The sequence below is a fragment of the Pseudophryne corroboree genome, chromosome 12 (genome assembly GCF_028390025.1).
Source record: "Pseudophryne corroboree isolate aPseCor3 chromosome 12, aPseCor3.hap2, whole genome shotgun sequence".
Taxonomy (NCBI): domain Eukaryota; kingdom Metazoa; phylum Chordata; class Amphibia; order Anura; family Myobatrachidae; genus Pseudophryne; species Pseudophryne corroboree.
This window is the reverse complement of record NC_086455.1, coordinates 39,254,310-39,260,309: the sequence shown is the minus strand read 5'-3', so window position 1 is coordinate 39,260,309 and position 6,000 is coordinate 39,254,310. Positions and strand designations below refer to the sequence as shown.

The following is a 6,000-nucleotide window of genomic DNA, read 5'->3' as shown; positions in this document are numbered from 1 at the left end:
AAAGTGGTCATGTTATTGGCTTTGGCTTCAGCCAGGCGTGTGTCAGAATTGGCGGCTTTATCATGTAAAAGCCCTTATCTGATTTTCCATATGGATAGGGCAGAATTGAGGACTCGTCCCCAATTTCTCCCAAAGGTGGTGTCAGCGTTTCACCTGAACCAGCCTATTGTGGTGCCTGCGGCTACTAGGGACTTGAAGGACTCCAAGTTGCTAGACGTTGTCAGGGCCCTGAAAATATATGTTTCCAGGACGGCTGGAGTCAGAAAATCTGACTCGCTGTTTATCCTGTATGCACCCAACAAGCTGGGTGCTCCTGCTTCTAAGCAGACTATTGCTCGCTGGATTTGTAGTACAATTCAGCTTGCTCATTCTGTGGCAGGCCTGCCACAGCCAAAATCTGTAAATGCCCATTCCACTAGGAAGGTGGGCTCATCTTGGGCGGCTGCCCGAGGGGTCTCGGCTTTACAACTTTTCCGAGCAGCTACTTGGTCAGGGGCAAACACGTTTGCAAAATTCTACAAATTTGACACCCTGGCTGAGGAGAACCTGGAGTTCTCTCATTCGGTGCTGCAGAGTCATCCGCACTCTCCCGCCCGTTTGGGAGCTTTGGTATAATCCCCATGGTCCTTTCGGAGTTCCCAGCATCCACTAGGACGTTAGAGAAAATAAGAATTTACTCACCGGTAATTCTATTTCTCGTAGTCCGTAGTGGATGCTGGGCGCCCATCCCAAGTGCGGTTTATCTGCAATACTTGTACGTAGTTATTGTTAACTAAATCGGGTTATTGTTGAGCCATCTGTTGAGAGGCTCAGTTGTTTCATACTGTTAACTGGGATTCATATCACGAGTTGTACGGTGTGATTGGTGTGGCTGGTATGAGTCTTACCCGGGATTCAAAATCCTTCCTTATTGTGTACGCTCGTCCGGGCACAGTGTCCTAACTGAGGCTTGGAGGGGGGTCATAGTGGGAGGAGCCAGTGCACACCAGGTAGTCCTAAATCTTTCTAGAGTGCCCAGCCTCCTTCGGAGCCCGCTATTCCCCATGGTCCTCTCGGAGTTCCCAGCATCCACTACGGACTACGAGAAATAGAATTTCCGGTGAGTAAATTCTTATTTTAACTGCAAATGATTTATTCTAAAGGTTGAATTGATTAGCTGTGGGTTACATTATTTATTACCAGTTATTTATATAGCGCACACTTATTCCGCAGCGCTTTACAGAGGATATTTGACCATTCAGATCAGTCCCTGCCCCAGTGGAGCTTACAATCTATATTCCCTATCACATGTACACGCACACATTCACCCTAGGGTTAATTTTGTTGGGAGCCAATTAACCTGTATATTTTTGGATTGTGGGAGGAAACAGGAGTACCCGGAGGAAACCCACGCAAGTACTGGGAGAATAAACAAACTCCAGACAGTTAGGACCATGGTGGGAATTGAACTCATGACCTCGGTGCTGTGAGGCAGTAATACTAACCATTACACCATCTGTGCTGCCCACATTGATGTGAAAAACAAAACTTGCCAACGTGGCTTTTTTTGCTATTCAGATAAACGGGTGGTCTTCTGTATGCCGACTGACGGGATCCCGGCGCACAGTATACCGGCGCCGGGATCCCGACAGCCGGCATGCCGACACTTATTCTCCCTCGTGGGGGTCCACAACCCCCCTGGAGGGAGAATAAAATAGTGTGGTGCGGCGAGCGCAACGAGCCCGCAAGGGGCTCATTTGCGCTCGCCACACTGTCGGTAAGCCGGCGGTCGGGCTCCCGGCGCCGGTATGCTGGTTGTCAGGAGCCTGACCGCCGGCATATCGTAGTGAACCCCAGATAAACAAACTGCATTAACTTGGGTCTCAGAGTGATTTAACACTGCCTTTACGTCGCAGCCCTTATAGGTGATAAGTAGGAAAATCTTTAACTCCTTGCCGCCCGTGGTTGCATAAAATGTGACCATGCGAAATTGGACTTTCCCTGAGACGGTTGCATCTGATACGACATTACCAGATACGTCCACCGGTGGCTGCTGACAAAATCGCAGGAAGAGTCTTCAGGCAGACCGACCCTCATAGGGCTGCCCACATTGTCCTCTCCCATCCACACGGAGTCAGACTGAGATCGGTGACCTTGACAGGATCACCCACAGTCTGAGCTCCCTGCAGCCACGCCTTCCCCTTGTCACTCTCTCTCTCTGGGGTAGATTTATTAAGCCTGGTGAAGTGATAAAGCAGAAGGTGATAAAGTACCAGCCAATCAGATCCTAACTACCATGTTATAGGCTGGGTTTGAAAAATGACAATCAGCTCCTAACTGTCATTTTTCAAACCCAGCCTATAACATGGTAGTTAGGATCTGATTGGCTGGTACTTTATCACCTTCTGCTTTATCACTACACCAGGCTTAATAAATCTACCCCTCTGTCTCTAGGTATCGGCCACCCCTTGCTGCTGGACCGGGAAGTCCAGTAAGAAGCCATTTTTATACAGTAAGGAAAAAAAAAAACCGGAGTCAATAATTAACAGACATAATTTTATATAATTAACACAGAGTAAAGATTTTTTGTTTTAACTGTGTAAAGCATTTTTTCCAAATGTGCCCCCCAATTTGATTTTATTACGTTAATAACTACAGAACCTTATATCTACATTTTTGTTAAGAAGATTATACTGAATCAGTTTTAAATATCCACTATTTACATAATTTGATAATAAAAAGAAATGCAAATTTTGGGGATATTTTTGGGAAAAAATATTAGGTTAAGTGGTTACTTACCGTAACCACTTAACGGCATGCACTTGGAGACATTCAAATACCATAATTTAGGCGATGACGTGATTTCCTGTAAAAGTCTAACAAATGATTTTTAATTTTGTGGAACATGTACTTTGGAGTATTTTATAGAGGAGAAATTAGTTTTTTAATTGACAGATGGGAGTTACAAGTGTATTTTCCCAGTATTTTTAAAGTTGCTGAAAACATGACAAAAATCACATTACATTTTTTCCATGCCCTAAAATAAGCTAGAGGTTTTAATTTGGTAAAAAAAATAAAAATGTTTTACTATAATTTTTTCATTGTTAATACAAAAAGATAAAAATCAGTAATTTGACAATTTTTAAGAACTTCAAATCCTTTGCTTATGGACGATAATAGCCTTCTATATACCACTTTTCTGGGGTTCACTGCCTTCCCCACTTTTTCATGCCCTTCTCACTTCTGTGCAGGTACTGCTTTAAGCGTTTTCTAATTGAATAGCGCAGATAGTAGGAGTGCACATGGGGACATTCCATGAAAATTATTAAAAATGTACCATACATGACACTGTAAAAAAGAAATCCGTGGCTGTGTATCTTTTGAGTTTTCAACATGGAATGACAAGTTAAATTATAACTCTTTCTCATAGGTTTTCATAAAAAAATAAAAATGGCACAAGCTCTTAATTTGACATGGAGGGGAATTATCAAGTAGAAGTTTCCTTTACAAAATGGCGGTGGACTTGGCTTGTCCTGTATGTGAGAACTAAATTTTGTGATATTGTTTTGGGTATAATGGTGATTTATGTATTTATTTTTTTTGTTTTGTTTTGGGGGTGGGGTGTCTACCTAAAAAGTAGACTTTGATATTACGTCCATACAGATAGATAGATAGAGATTATAGTTGGAGATATCTATCTATCTACCTATCTAGATCCTTCCTTGTGTTACATTGTACTGAATACTTTTTTCAACCCATTGCTCAGATATCTATTCATGGATTTTCTTTTACTATTTTCTACGGATTCAGCATTATTTTATATATTATGTCATATTAGAACACTGTCATTTGCACAGGCAGTTCGGACAGTACCTCTGTAGTAAGTGCTGTCCCTGACTTCAGATTTCCTCTGCTCCTGTGGGAGTCCAAAGAGGGACAACACTTAATCTAGAGAGTCACATCACAAATTGTTTTATTTAACGTAAATAAAGTGTTTAAAAAAACAATTTAAGTTGTTGTATTACTTAGCACACATTCTCTTCCGGGAGGCTTGCTTAACACATGGTCACTGTGGAGGGACTTTTTGAACTCCCTGGATAGCAATGCACAATAAGTTTAGAAATAGAATACTGGAACAGATACCAAATGGTAGCATGATTTACTGTATATTCATGGAGAATTATAACCATAAAACATCCAAACGCCTTGAAAATATATAAAAAAGACATGACATTGAGTATTCCTCATCTTCCTGCAGTGCATGTCTGTTAAGTTGCATGTTTTTTTTTTAAACTTTGATATCCATCCTTTTTTTATTTTTTCCTTTCCTTTATCTCCTTTGATGCATTCAGTTTTTTGGGGGGAATTTTTCCATTTACTTGACTGAGGTTGGGCTATCCTCAGTTAAAAGTTATTTAATAAGGGGTTACTTCTTCCTATATCTGATATTTCCCTGTAGGCAGGTGTTGGCCTCTATGGCAAAGATTACTCTAGATGTTATTCTACCCTGAGCTGAGATTTCCTCAATATTTGGTCATCCATTGTCTCCCATATCTCTTGCCAGGGCTTTTATATCTATGCTAGTTCCAGTAGATTCTTCATAAGAATATGATGGTTCTGTGAATCTACGGGATCATATGTAACTCGATATCTGGTTCTCCAGGGTCTTCACTGGTCCATATCTCTAACCAAACCACTTTTTATATCCATACTACTGCCAGTTTATTTTTTTCTTCTCATCTTACACTTCCAAGCTTAGCTTCTTGACGGCATGTGTGTTAGTATGTTGATGGTTTAAAGCTTAGTGATATCATTCAGGTGCTTGAAAGGGAGGGGTATTTCTAAGCAAGAAAAAAAGGCATTTGGTTTCCCCCAGCACCCTGAATGATAACAGTAACCAGATTTAAATCCCACACCATATTGGAATTCAGAGATCTCAGTTACATATATTTGCGCAAATGTATGAATAAGCCCCAAAGCTGCATCAAGGCGCCTCTGTATATTTGGGGTCCCTAGTGCTATATCTAGGTGCAGGTTGTGGCACCCCAAAAAATCAGCATAAGCCAGAAAGCCCAGTGCAGCATACCAATGAAAAAACTATAGTGTTATTGTGGCACTACCTTCCATCAGTTGGTAAAACTTGCTGGAACTTGTAGTTTCACAACAGCTGGAGAGCCACAGCTTGGCCAGGCCTGCTCTATATGGTGCCTAAAAGAAAACAAAAACAGCTAGGCGCTTGTTGATACAAACATACTAATCATGTGTTGAAAAAAACATTCAGTAACAAAAGAATCAGAAATAAACTATATATGCTTGTGAACATCTATTATTTTACACATCAATCTGACGGTTAAGAGAACTACAATTTAGTGAGAGCATGCGCTAATCTTTATCACCATGAAGTCTGACATGCGCGGAAAGTACAGCATAAGACTAATCATATAATGAAAAAGAGAGATCTTTTTATTTATTATGCACAGACTTATACCCCTTTCACGCCGCAAAAATAACCCTGTATCGACCTGGTATATTACTGGGTCGACATGGGTTGCTGTGCAGTGTGAAAGGGGCCATGGTCGAATTTCCGGGTCGCCTGACCCGGTAATTCAACCCGGGAATAAAGCAGTGTTATTCCCGGATTAAACATCGAGTCAGGTGCAGTGTGAACAAGCTGTCAGGTCGACGCGACCCAGGACACATTCCCTGCTTAGGGAGAGGCAGCACGGAGATGATGTCATCTCCCAGCGCTGCCTCCGCACCCGCCCCACCTGTGCTATCAACTCCGCCCCTGCCCCCGATGCTGGCTCCGCCCCCACCCCCCAATATCAACCCGACCCGGGAGGGCAGTGTGAAAGAGTCCAAAGCCGGATCACACCCGGGAAGGACCCGTTTCCAATTCCCTGGTGGAACCCGGCATTGCGATGTGAAAGGGGTATTAATGTTTTTATGTCTGTTATTCAATAATACATTTATTGAATAACAGACATAAAAACATTAAGTCTGTACAAAAGAGAAAAGTTA

At 42.1% G+C, this 6,000-nt stretch overlaps 1 long non-coding RNA gene across 1 annotated transcript in view; it reads left to right on the top strand.

Moving 5' to 3' along the window:
* The first annotated feature begins 2,356 nt into the window (after positions 1 to 2,356).
* Positions 2,357 to 6,000, top strand: part of LOC134979902 (uncharacterized) — a 40,693-nt gene continuing 37,049 nt past the window's right edge. The window contains exon 1 of the long non-coding RNA XR_010190302.1: positions 2,357 to 3,518. This is a non-coding gene — a long non-coding RNA (uncharacterized LOC134979902). The remainder of the gene's footprint in view (positions 3,519 to 6,000) is intronic.